Genomic DNA, 14423 nt, shown 5'->3' with positions numbered 1-14423 from the left:
CATCCTTGCCCCCATGTCATTGTCCATATCGCGGGGGTTGGAGTTTCCTGTTTGTTAGACACTGGATCAATGGTGTCCACCATAACTGAAAGCTTCTTGTTACGGCTGCCGACGGCAACCTCAGGTGAACAGGGAGTCAGGCTGCAACCTCCCACGACGCAGAGGGAAGACCGAAGCGGATCCGCCTGGAAGACTCCCAGCCAACCAGAAGAGGGCATTGGAGTGCGCGCCAAGCTTAAAAGGCCAAACGAATTGCAGCTGGGGGCGGCTACCAGATCCAGAGAATGACTGTGAGAGCGAGGAAGAGGGCCAGGGCCAGGCACCACTGACACTCTGCACCTCACAGAACGTGTGTTAGCCACATTAGGAGTAGGGGCGCCGTTGGGGATGTATCTTTATGTTTTGGTTAATGTAAGTAAGGATTTTTGTTACTTGTTGGTTTTGGCATAGTTTTTCTTCTGAAGGCCTCCTTTTGTTCTATTCGGTTTTTGATTTACACGGCACCCCCGGCCCCTTCCCTCAGTTCGTACGCTCTGGTGTTTGTTTCTTGACTCCAAGAATAAATATTCTTTTTCACCCAACAAAAAAGTCTGGGTTTATGTATGCGTCCGTCTCCCCCTAGCGACTGGACGTAACACTTCTTTATTCAGCATTTCCAGTCGTGGGGTCAGGAGAGGCTGCAGTCATGCAGATGGTTGCAGCTCACAGCGGCTAACCATCTAGACATCCCCTATGTTGGTTACTTAGAGTTAGACGTCACAGTGCTTGGCAAGGTGATTCCAAAACGTGGCATTCTCATTGTCAAGGACCCCCCACAATCCTTACCAAAACCAGATTACCCAGGTGTCCTGGGAATGAATGTTATTGGCCAGTGTATCGAAGAACTGTTTGGCCAGCACGGATTGAGCATGTTTGACCTCCCCGCTATTAAGGATGCGAATAGCACCTGGCACCAGGCCTTGCAGTACTGTCATCAAGTGCACCTCACACCACAGGCTGAGAAAGTAGGGACAGTCAGAGTTAGAGGTAAGGCCAGAGTTTGTCTCCCGGCTGTCACCATGAAATTAGTGGCAACAACTTGCTCCCAGGGATTATTTAATCCTTGTGTCTCTGTACTATTCCAACCCCCTTAGAATAGCAATCTCCCTGGTGGTTTATTGTTGGCACCAGCTATCGTAAAGGTTGCACAAGGCACAGTGTACATCCCGTTTGTCAATGTAGGCACTGTTGATATATTTCTCCCCGCCCGCACTAGGGTTGGAGAAGTCTGCCATGTAGAGATTGTGAGCCTACCTGACGGCGTTATTGAAATTGAGGGGAGGTCGGACCAAGGTGTTGTGGCCAAGTTGTTGGAGGGAGATCTGTACAGAATGCTATCAGGGACATCGACTTGTCCAGTATACCCTCCCACGAACAGGGCGCGGTGAGGTCCCTTTTACATAGCTATGAGTCAGTGTTCTCCGCATGTGAGGGTGACATAGGCTGTACAAACCTTATTGTTCATGACATACCTTTAGTGGACAATACGCCCGTAAGGCAGCGCTATCGACGTATCCCTCCATCGGATTACGAGGCCGTTAAAGCTCATATCCACCAGTTGCTGGAAAATCAAGTCATTAGGGAAAGTAGCAGCCCCTATGCCTCTCCGGTTGTCCTGGTGAAAAAGAAAGATGGCAGCATACGTCTTTGTGTGGACTATCGGCAATTTAATGGAAAAACAAGAAAAGATACTTTTCCTCTGCCTCGTATCGAAGAGTCGCTGGATGCCTTGTCGGGTGCCCGCTGGTTCAGTACCATGGATCTAGCCAGTGGGTACAATCAAGTTGCAGTGGCAGAGGATGACAAGAACAAGAAAGCTTTTTGTACGCCCTTCGGGTTGTTCGAATTTAACCGTATGCCCTTTGGTCTGTGCAATGCACCAGGCACTTTTCAACGCTTGATGGAGCGAATGTTTGGGGCCCAGCATTTTGAGTCATTACTTTTGTATTTGGATGATGTGGTGTTTTCCTCTACCATAGGGCAGCATGTGACACGCCTGGAGGCAGTGCTGAGTCGGCTTCACCAAGAAGGCCTGAAAGTCAAATTGGAAAAGTGCAACTTCTTTCAGCCCAAGGTGAAGTATCTGGGCCACATTATTTCAAAGGATGGAGTGTCCACAGACCCAGATAAAATCAGTGCAGTGGCTAATTGGGCCCCACCCAAACACGCATCGGAATAACGTTCCTTTTTGGGGTTCGCCAGTTATTATCGAAGGTTTGTCAATGGCTTTGCTACTCTTGCCGCTCCTCTGCACCGCCTAGTCGCTGAAATGGCGGGGTCTAAAAAGAAAAAGCCATCCGGTCGCCCATTCAGTGAGGTCTGGACAGACGAATGTGCGAGGAGTTTTCACGATCTGAGAGCAAGATTGGTATCTGCACCAGTGCTAAATTATGCTGACTTCTCCCGGCCCTTCATCCTGGAAGTCGATGCCAGCTACAGTGGTCTTGGAGCAGTGCTCTCGCAGGAGCAGAGTGGTAAGGTGAGACCAGTGGCCTACGCCAGCAGAGGATTGAAGCCAACGGAACGAAATATGACCAATTACAGTTCCATGAAGTTGGAGTTCTTGGCGTTCAAGTGGGCCATGACCGAGAAATTCAGGGAATATCTCCTGGGTCAGAAGTGTGTGGTGTATACGGACAATAACCCTTTAAGCTATCTATCCACTACTAAATTGGGTGCCCTCGAGCAGCGGTGGGCGGCTCAACTTTCTGACTTTGATTTCACCATTAAGTACAGACCCGGCCGAGCCAATGGTAATGCGGATGGATTATCCCGGCCATATCAAACTGATGCGCCTGCTGAAGGATGTGGTGCCTGGATGCCGGGCAGTGCCATCCCTCAAATGATAGCACAACTCGGCACACAACCGACCATGGAGGTAACTCAGTCAACCGTGTCAGTTTTCCCTACCCATTCTGCTGTAGATCTAGCTGCGTTGCAGGAAGCGGATCCTATCATCCGTCACTTTCTGTTTTTTTGGAACCGGAAACGAAGCCCAGACCAGCAGGAGAGGCACACCATCCCCAAAGCAGTTTTGGAGATGCTTTGCCAATGGGAGAGGGTGACAAAGGAGGAGGGAGTTCTGTATCGCCGTGTGTCTAGACCAGATGGCGGGGAGGAAGGACGACAGCTAGTATTGCCTGCTAAAGTATTGCACCGGTTACATCAGGGCCAAGGACACCAAGGGGTAGAACGAACAACCGACCTAGTGAGACAAAGATGCTACTGGCCAGGTATGATTAATGAAATTAAAGAGTATTGCCAGAACTGTGAACGCTGTACATTGGCAAAAGCGGTCCAACCAAAGGTTCGTGCCTCCATGGGCCATTTATTGGCCTCCCGGCCAAATCAGATATTGGCCATTGACTTTACCTTGCTTGAACCGGCTAGAGATGGTAGAGAACATGTTCTGATAATGACTGATGTATTTTCCAAGTATACACAGGCCATTCCCACTCGAGACCAGCGAGCACCTACAGTGGCCCGACTGCTAGTCCATGAGTGGTTCTACAGGTTTGGAGTTCCGTCTAGGATTCATTCCGACCAAGGGAGAAGTTTTGAAGCGGTACTCATCCAGCAGCTATGTGAGTTGTACGGGGTTCAGAAAAGTAGGACCACACCTTACAGACCGCAAGGAAATGGGCAGTGTGAACGTTTCAACCGTACACTGCACAATTTGCTGCGCACGCTGCCAGTGGAGAAGAAGAGGGACTGGACGTTGGCTGCAACCTCCCACGACGCAGAGGGAAGACCGAAGCGGATCCGCCTGGAAGACTCCCAGCCAACCAGAAGAGGGCATTGGAGTGCGCGCCAAGCTTAAAAGAAAAGTAGGACCACACCTTACAGACCGCAAGGAAATGGGCAGTGTGAACGTTTCAACCGTACACTGCACAATTTGCTGCGCACGCTGCCAGTGGAGAAGAAGAGGGACTGGACGTTGTACCTCCCACAACTTATCTTTGCCTACAACACCACCATACACCAATCAACTGGTGAGTCGCCTTACCTGCTGATGTTTGGTCAAGATCCACAGTTGCCGGTGGACTTCTTGCTAGGGAGAGTAACAGACTCCGCTGCAGGTACGGTGGACCACTGGCTTGGCGAACACCAGAGGCGACTACGAGCAGCCTACGCCGGGGCAAGACATCGTATGCAGGAGGCTGCACAACGGAGAGAGGAGAGACACGACCGAAATGTTGACAAAGGGCTGACCGTGGACCAGTTGGTGTATCTGAGGGACCACAGCGTAAGGGGAAGAAACAAGATCCAGGATCACTGGAACCCAACACCCTACAGAATTTTGAAAGCGCCAATAAATGGTGGATCTGTATATACTGTGGCTCCCGTCGATAACCCTAACCAAACTAAGCAGGTGCATCGAACCATGATTAGACCTGTTCCCAGGAATGCTCACCATGTCCCCCCTCCCCAAGATGAGCAAAGAATCACGGTGGAAGCTGCTCCTGAGGAGGAAGAACTTGAAGAGGTGTGGATTGTGAGAGAAAGGCCACTGGTCTCAGAAGACCTCAACCCAGTGGAAGCTGAGCCTCCTTGCAGGGTTGCCAGTGAGGAGGAAATGCAGTTTGGAGTGACCCCCGATCCACCGGGACTACAAACAGACCACTCTGCAAGGGAAGGGACGGGCCAGCCATGCCGCCCTCAAGGTCTAATGTTTCGACGGACAACCCGGGTGACAGCGGGCAAACACTCTAACGTTCATCGCTTGCCACAGACAACCGTGAGTGGGCAGGGGGCTACCGTGTTAGGTCCCTTTAGTCTCAAGTCAGGGAGGTGAGTCTTACCCTCGGGACGAGGATAGAAGTAGTGGGGGTAGATGTGACGGGTAGTGTCAAGGGGTCGGGCTGACGTCATCAATGAGCGCCCTATTTCACGGGCCGTCTCCCGTTCTCTAGCAGTCCGCTGAGAGGAGAGTAGCAGGTAGGTCGCTAACTGGTAGGTTGTTTGTGATGGGGGAAATTGGCAGCTTATAGATCTCAACCTTGCAGGTTTTGCCGGCCGAGTGGAGCCCCTTCGGACGTTGTTGGGGAGGGTTTAGCTCCTCAGCCTTTCCAGGTGGCACACAAACTGTTGTTTTGCCGTATCCGGGTACGAGTAGCGATTAGCGATTGTAACTAGCTGATATCCTAACATTGTATGCGTCCCGCGCTCCGGTTTTGTTTTGGGTACTTGCCTACTGTTGTTTTTATTTATTTCGAGCGGGGGGTGCCCGATGTGAGGAGGAATAGCGTGGGTATTTTCTTAGATCAGATTTTAGCATGTGGCGTGATATTGCATGAACTGTTTTTAACGCACTTTGTTTTGCCGTTGCGTGAGTGAGTTGCTGTGTGTGTGTGTGTGTGTGTGTGTGTGTGTGTGTGTGTCGCATGTTTATAGGTTGCACGGGTGATTAGATGAACTGGGGCTCTCTCCCTCCCCCCCCCTACTTGGTGTCACATAACTATTTACATATATTCACCCACTGGACTGTTGACCGTCTCTACGTCCCTATGGGTCGCACCTCTCTCGGAACGACTGCCTTTTGTCTTACCAGACCGGGTCCACAGACAGCGTCCTGTCCTTTGTCCCTTGCGGAAGTCCCATGGGTGTGTGTGCTAATCAGGAATCAGGATCAGGAATCAGGAAACATTTATTACCAAAATATGTCAAGCATACAAGGAATTTGTCTTGGTGGTTGGTGCGCGACAGTAGACAGTGTGACAATAGACAAGACAGTAGTGCACAAGTAATAAAATAAAGTAAAATGAAATGCTAATGCATTGGGTTAGTAGAATAAGGCTATGGGTTAGTATAAAACAAGGGAATAAAGTTAAAGTTAAACATTTTAAATATTAAAAAAGTTTAAAAAATATTAAGCATAAAGTGCACTAGCGAACAAGTAACAAAGTGACGAGTGACGATAAAGTTATAAATTACAGTTAAAGTGACGAAGGGGAGTGACCAGTGGAATGTTATAGTCAGTCAGTGGGGGACCGGGCTTTGTTGATGAGCCCGACTGCCGACGGGAAGAAACTGTTCGTGTGGCGGGAGGTCTTAGTCCTGATGGACCTCAGCCTCCTGCCAGATGGAAGGGGCACAAACATGTTTTGTCCGGGGTGAGAGGGGTCGGCTACGATCTTTTTAGCTCGCTTCAGGGTCCTAGAAGCGAACAAGTCCTGCAGGGACGGCAGATTGCAGCCGATCACCCTCTCTGCAGAGCGGATGACACGGTGCAGCCTGCACTTGTCCTTGGCTGTGGCTGCAGCGTACCAGACGGTGATGGAGGAGCAGAGGATGGACTTGACGATGGCCGTATAAAAGTGGACCATCATTGTCTTAGGCAGGTTAAATTTCTTCAGCTGCCTCTGGAAGAACAACATCTGCTGAGCCTTCTTGGTGATGGAGTTGGTGTTCAGCTCCCACTTGAGGTCCTGGGTGATGATGGAGCCCAGGAAATTGAAGGAATCCACAATAGTGACGGGGGAGTCTCACAGGGTAATGGGGGAAGTTGGGGCTCTGTTCCTCCAGAAATCCACAACCATTTCCACTGTCTTTGGGGCGTTGTGCTCCAGGTTGTTCGACACCAGATGGTCAGACTCCCACCTGTAGGCGGACTCATCCCCACCGGAGATCAGTCCAATGAGGGTGGTGTCATCCGCAAACTTCAGGAGCTTGACGGACTGGTGACTGGAGGTGCAGCTGTTGGTATACAGGGAGAAGAGCAGAGGGGAAAGAACACACCCTTGGGGGAGCAGCACTCGCTTTATCGCACCGTTGTGACGAAAAGAGAGCTGAGCCGGAAGGCAAAGCTCTCAATCTACCGGTCAATCTTCGTTCTGTTGTGTTCAAAAATGAAGAAATGCCGGACGGACAGAGGTCATCGCTGATCAAAAGGTTAAATCAAATGTATTTAATAAAAGAGATGGTGTTGTGGTAAAAAGAACATTTCAGCTGAGGAGACGCTGGTCTCAGAACTAGGTCACGGGTACAAGCGGCCGAAATGGATTTCCTCATGAGAGTGGCTGGCGTCTCCCTTAGAGATTCATTCACATTCGTGAGGAGCTCGGAGTAGAGCCGCTGCTCCTTTGCATTGAAAGGAGCCAGTTGAGGTGGGTTGGGCATCTGGTAAGGATGCCCCCTGGGTGCCTCCCTAGGAAGGGGTTCCAGGCACGGCCAGCTGGGAAGAGGCCCCGGGGAAGACCCAGGACTAGGTGGAGAGATCATATCTCTGCACTGGCCTGGGAATGCCTTGGGATCTCCCAGTCAGAGCTGGTAGATTGTGGCCCGGGAAAGGGAAGTTTGGATAATGACACCTCCCGTGTCATTATGATCTGAGTGATTGCATTGGGTTGTATTGAACAAGAAAACAGACGCCATGTCGTTGGGATATATTTTCTCAAATTTGACTGATCAAATCATATTAAGTCATTCTAGAGGCGTAATAAAGTAACACTGTTGGAAAGTTGAAAACTGCATTTTATGGGTTGTAGTCCCCTTACAACTTTAAAGTGATAAAAAGTGCTGAGTTGGTTTTAATCAAGGGCACATAGTAGGTTAAATGATGCAGTCATATTGGACAACAGATAATTTCTGTATACAATATACAATCATTTTACACACATTAAAATAAAACAACTCATCACTCATATTACACAGGCCTGATAACTCAACTGCGAGCACCTGTTTTGTCACAATTGAACAATCCGGTTTCTACCTTTGGTATTAGCACTTAGAGTTATGTGTATTTGTACATCATAACAGTTATCCAGATTAAAGTGGCTGTAGACTTTAAACCGAGCGATTAAGCCTTAAGAGGTTACAGAGAAACAAACACATGGCAGTACTTCAATACATGAGATCCGCCCCATCCTGTGGGAGTTTGGCAGAACTTTTCCCGTGGCACACCTTGTGCAGTGTCGGATGTGTGGCAGTTTGCCTTTCCGCCAGCATGGTTTAGTCTAATCCACATTTTGGTTTGCAAATATATTTTTTTCAATCCTGTGTGTGTTTTCCACCATTTGATGAGGTCTTAGAGCCAGAACACAACAGCACCTAAAACTATCAAACATAGAAATGCAAAATAAACAAAAGATACCCGTGGTCTTCATCCATTCTGCTGTTCTTCCTCCAGGGCTCTCGTCTTATCTGACAATGTCTATCATACACCATGTGGCAGAATTTGAATGCTTTTAACTTAAGCCAAAGGAACTAAAAATATGTTGCTTATGCTGTATCCTGTCGGGGGAGAATTTGTTGAGGTGCATATTGTGAGAGTCTCAAGAACTCGTATGTGACCTTTCTTGGGAAACTCGTGACCTGACCTAGTCTACGATGAAATCCATATGTGGCTTGGACAGACCTGTCGGGAAGAAAGCAGAAAAAGAATGTGGTATGTAAGGCAGATTGGGAAGCTTTCAAGATGTGGAAGTATGAGTCGGAGAGAAGGGAGAGACAGAGGTTGGTAGCATTTAATTCATTAAAGACCGAAGATCCTACAAAAGTTCTGAAATGTGTACCCCTTCTAACCCCAAAACACTTTATCCTTGTTTTTATGAGTTCCTAAGGAGATTGATGGACACGGATCTGGACTCCCCCCCTCCCCTCACTGCTCCTCCAGCTCCAGCCTTCATGAGCCGGCAGTCTCCTCAGCAGGAAGCAGCACAAGCAAACCTTCCTCGGCTTGACAACAGCCCACCAGGAGGGAAGCCAGATTCAACCTCCAACACCAGCCAGACAACCTTTTCACCTACTATGACCCGCTCGCAGGCTCAACAAAGGCGGGCCTTGCTAAGAGGAAAACAGGAGGCATTGTCTGATCCTGAAGCATCTTTTCCAATGGTAGAAGTGGCAGGTGCACAAGGGACGATGTTGGTGTTCAGACCCTTTGTCCGACACCGACGTGGCCGAAGCAATGAGCCATGTTTGCAATCCTAAGGATAATCTTGCTAAGTGGGAGACTGATCTGAAGCAATTTGTCAGAGAATACCGTCCTACCATGTCAGAGCTGCGGCGTCTGATGTGCAGACTTCTGAAACATGACTATCACAGAGTTCAAGGTGTGTTCACCACCACAAGAATGGCTGCTCACCTGAAAGATCCTGATTATGAGAATGACACAAACGCGGCCTTTAGAAACGCTGTTGATGCTCTCGTTGTGATGGTAAAAGAACAATTTCCTCTGAGACTGAACCTTTCCACCATCACTTCTATGATACAAGGGCCACAAGAAACATGCAGCTCCTTCCTGGCACGCCTGACGACAGCCTTTGACACTCACAGCGGCCTCAACCGACCTGATCCGATGGGGGCACAGCCCCTAATGCCATATGAAGTCCATCTGAAAGAACATTTTATAAGCAGAATGAGACCTGAACTTAAACGGATGGTGAAAAGATCATGTGCAACCTGGAAAACATGTGCTCTTGCAGACATCCTTCAGCACGCTGAACACGCTGAAGATGAGTTACACAAGAAAGAGGACAAACTAAAAGGTTTTGAAAAGGCTCAGTATGCGATGTTTACGTGCTTGCAGTGCCAACAATTTGCCCAAGGCCAACGTGGAAGAGGAAGAGGTTATGGAAGAGCTTGTGGCAGAGGCAGATCAGATCGGACTTACGGGAATTATGATCCAAACGTGTGTTACAATTGTGGACAGCAAGGACATTGGCGAGCAGAGTGTCCTGAGCACATGAGGATGAGACACATCACACGTCTGACTGAGGGAGGCAGAGGGAGGGGCGGAGGAGAGGAGGCTGCTGCGGTGTCTGTATCTCTCTCTCCTTCCCAAAGGGAAAAAAGGGTTCCTTGACTCTACTCCACATTTCATTGGCTTAACCATCTCACTGGGAATGACAGGATCTTGGTCCATGGTTGCATGAGTGTGTCTCGGCCTAAAGTTCAGACCGGGTGCAGAGGATCCTCATGAAGAGTATAGCGCTAGTGGTAATGTAGATTGCACTACGTTGATCACACGAGTAAGTGTACACAGGACAGTAGAGCTCGTTGAGGAATACACATAACACGCAGACTTGTATAGCCACCCAAACAAGAAGACATAAGTTTGTTTGTTTGTTTTTTTTCTTTATTGGGCGTGGCTATAAATGATAGGATGTCCAGTGGGTTACCGCGGAAGTCAGGTGTATTCCACAGAAGCGCTTAGGAACATCTACATAATTTATAACTCCCTGCAGGGTCGGCCCATCTACATTATGTGGCTGATATGATGATTTGCAGCCCATCAAAGGAGGCTTGTAAAATTGATTGAAAACAATTTCGCTACTTAAACATTTGGCAGAGAACGGACATAAGGCTTGCCTACGAAAACGTAAATTTGCTCTAGAACAAGTGACTTATCTGGGACATGTGATCACAGCTGAGGGCAAAATCCCTCTCTCCCAAACGTATTGGGGCAATTCAATTGGTACCAAAAACAAAACAAAACAAAAAACGAACGATGAGTTATTTAGGGATGATTTCATACTGTAGACAGTGGATCCCAAATTATTCAGAAAGAGAGGCACCTCTCTCGTTCATGGTCCATGATAAAGGCCTCAGCGCGCATGACAAACTGACTTGGACTACTGAAGCTGAAAAGGCTTTTCAGGACTTAAAGACTTCCTTATCACAGGCCCCGACTTTGGGCCTACCGAGACCCGACTTACCGTAGACTCAGTTCATAGACCAGAAGGACTGTTACATGACATCAGTTTGTGTCATCTTCATGGAGGAAAACTTAGGCCTGTTGCCTACTTCTCCTCAAAACTTGACCCTGTTGCTTCGGGTCTTCCTCTCTGTTTGCGAGCAGTGGCGGCAGCCGAGAGAGACATTTGAGCATCATGACATTGTGGGCTTCTGTGATGTGACACTTATGGTCCCACATGCTGTCTCCCATATCTTACATGCCCAGAAGATTTCTCACCTCTCTGCTCAGAGATGGTTCAGGTGTCATACGACATTGTTAGGACTGTCTAACGTAATTGTCAAACGATGCGATGTCCTTAAACCAGCTACACTTCTTCTAACTGCAGATGATGGAGAGCCTCATGATTGTGTCGAAGTCTTGCAGCAGACATGCATACCAAGGCCTGATCTGTTGGACACAGCTCTTCCCAATGCAGATCTTGAGCTGTTTGTGGACGGCTCCGCTTCTCGCTCACCCGAAATAGGCAGCGGCCAGGAAACAAGGGAGCGGATGCGGCTTCACTTCCCCTTCACTTAAATGCTTTCCACACCGACCGATCCTAGTCCTTATGCCGACCTTCCCACACTTCAGTCTCTTGCCGGTGCAGAGGAGCATTCCCTGTGGAAACGATCTGGTGCTATTCTTGAGGGCGGAATCTGGACAGGGCCAGACAGTGGGCCTTGCTTGCCACATGCTCTCTTCCACATTTATGCTAAGTTGTCTCACGGAAGAGATAAAGTGGGCAAAGGGGGGATGTGCATTGCTATAAATGAGCATGCTGATATATTGTGCTAACCTCTCCCCCTCACTGTCAGCACTGCACGGGCAGGTAAAAGCGGCGCTTCCATCCCCGGGCTACTGCAGTCCAGCACCACCTGAAACCAGGAGACTGGGTCCTCATTAAGGATCACTGGAGAAAGCACTGGAAGCAGAGGCGCTACACAGGGCCCTTCCAAGTACTCCTGACCGCGGAGACGGCAGATAAGGTGGAAGGGAAAGCGACGTGGGTCCAAGCCAGCCACTGCAAACACATCCCGGATCCAGGACACGAAAGAGCACCTCCATCTGGTTCCGGTTAAGGGGTTGCAGGGTGGAGAGCCTTCTCCCACTGCAGTGTTCAAAGACACCAACGAGCCCGGTAGAGATGGCAGAGACGGCAGAGACAGCAAGGACGAACAGCGATAAAAGAGAGATCTTCAGCGCCAAAGAACACTTATGAAGCATGGTTGGAGCCTGAGAATGAACATGTGCATATCACTGACGCTGGCCACATTTGTGCTGATTACCCTCACGATCAATGAACTACAACCTCCTTATGTGAACATCACGGATTCCAGCCTTCTCCACCTCTCCAATAGAGAATTTCAGGAAGGGAAAATAAGTTTCCACTGTCCAGCAAAACAATGCGACGAGACTGAGTGTTTGCTCTACACAATCGAACATGATGCATGGGTTAAAATAGAAAGTCACGTAGTTGAAGTTGTGTGTGTTCCCGGGGTAAGAAGAGATAGAGTATGTACTGTGTGGGTGCACGGAACATTTGATTTAGCAGATCCACCATTCTGGTGCAGTAAACCACGATCATGTCAGTGAGACACAGCCTAAAACAGTACCACCTGAAATAATTTACGAGGTCGTTAAACCACAGGCCATGACCTCCCGCAGGCCAGAACAGCCCCCCACTAAAGCAACTTGGAGGCAAAGGTTGATCTCTTTCAAATGTCCAAAAGGGGGGTGTGGAAAGGAGGGTTGCAAAGCTTACATATTACGGCTGAGCACGCCGCACTTAGGTCACTGGTCAGTCCTGAACTCAAGAGGATTTTAGGACTCAGTGTCAGACAAACGACACTTGCACAGTGACTCTAAGTCCTAAATATGACACAAGTTGAGAATACCCGTTCTGGTGCGCTCAACTTGCAGACTGTACGACGGAGCCAGCCCACCTCACTCGGCTAGATTGGCAGTATGCGTGCAAAGTAAGCCTACAGTTAAGAGAACTTCCAACCCGTACACCACCGTACGAGCATGACAATATTGCGTTGACTATTGTGAATGACCTTGCTAACGAAAGGAATGTCTAATTGTTGGATATGTCAGCATATGCCCATTTCATCTAGAGCACCTATGCTGGTTCCTGTTCCATTCACAGAAGCCGACTGGGATGTCATGGGGTGGCCTGAGCTATCTCATCGATTTGTGAGTAATGATGAAGACTGTTACACTCCTCCACCGCAAACGGCGACAACAGCAAAAAGCACAGTTGCCTATGAGGGTGAAAAGGGGGAAGTTGTACGTTTTGCAGTTAAGCGGTTCAATCTGAAAATAGACCTATAGGTATTAATCAAGTGATGTTGTTTAGATTAACCTATTACAAATGATATGTCCAACAAGGGTTAAGATATCAAGTGCAAATGACTCTCGGGGAGACTAATTGCACACCAGACAGTGAAGTGTTAAAAAACCTGCATGTACTCTCATACCAGATACAGCATCTATTCGATTGGAGATGGGCGTACAGGGCATCCCCTGGGCAAATGATTTTAAAGTCACACATTCGACTTGGAGTAGACATAATTGGAGTAAACCTTTAAATCCCAACCAGACCTCAGAGTAGAGATTGTACCAAACCAGCACCTCCCATTCCGGTCCATCCCTTAACCGACGTCAGCTGCTGTGTTAACTTCTATGCTCTGGCTGAATTTCATCTAGGTACGAGTGACTGTAGTAATGATATTATCAGCTTCACCACTGAATCCAAAGATCTCGCATTACCGGAACAGGTTTATTTAGTTTGTGGCCACATCGCTTATAGCTGTGTTCCAGTCATAGGGAACCTTCATAAAAAGTCAGATACTGGGAAATGCTAGTCAGCATACCTTGTACCCCTAATTAGACAGGCTGACTCCAAGGAACTTGCTCCGTTCCATGTACGTCATAAACGCGCCATTTCACTAGGTTCAAGGATTTTGAGCATACTAATACCATCGTATGGCACCTACGGGAGCCAGGAGGAAATAATGGCACTCTCAACAGTACTGGAAAGACACATGAATAAGACTTCAATAGCACTTTCTGAAATGCGAAAGGGAGTAAATTACATCAAACACATGGTATTACAAAATAGAATGGCTCTGGACCTCGTTTTGGCCTCGCAAAGTGGGGTATGCAAGATAATTAACAGTGAATGTTGCACTTCTCTCTGTTGATCTCTGTTGCAACATCGCAGTTTATGATGTGGTGGCAGACACAGAGCAAGGCATTAAGGAATCGCTCGAAGACCACAGCTGGAATCCTTTTGGGGAAATACAGGCACGGGTTGGATCAAGGGGAACTTCTCTCTTCTAGAAACTGCTAACTAGGAGGCATAATTTTGTCTGTAATTATTATAACCCTAATTGTAACTGTTTTAGAGCTCTTTGTAAGGAAGGTTGTCAGTACTTATGTATCAGCTGAACACATGAATTTTACTACGCAGCGTCCAGTTCAGAAATGGACTCCACCATATCCGGATAGCCTTGACAGTGACGACTGTGAATATTGTGTGTAACTGGACGATATTTTATGTGTTAGTGGTTAGTAAATGTTCTGATATACTTTGAGTTAATGATGTATGTTCTACGATTTTTTATGTTTAATTTTTCTTTATTGATTTGAATTGATTGTTTAACGTTTTTCTGATTTCTTAGTTGTCAAAGAATGACAAAAA

The sequence above is a fragment of the Gasterosteus aculeatus genome, chromosome Y, assembly GCF_964276395.1.
Source record: "Gasterosteus aculeatus chromosome Y, fGasAcu3.hap1.1, whole genome shotgun sequence".
NCBI lineage: Eukaryota > Metazoa > Chordata > Actinopteri > Perciformes > Gasterosteidae > Gasterosteus > Gasterosteus aculeatus.
The sequence above is the reverse complement of the archived record's forward strand: the minus strand, read 5'-3'. Positions refer to the sequence as shown.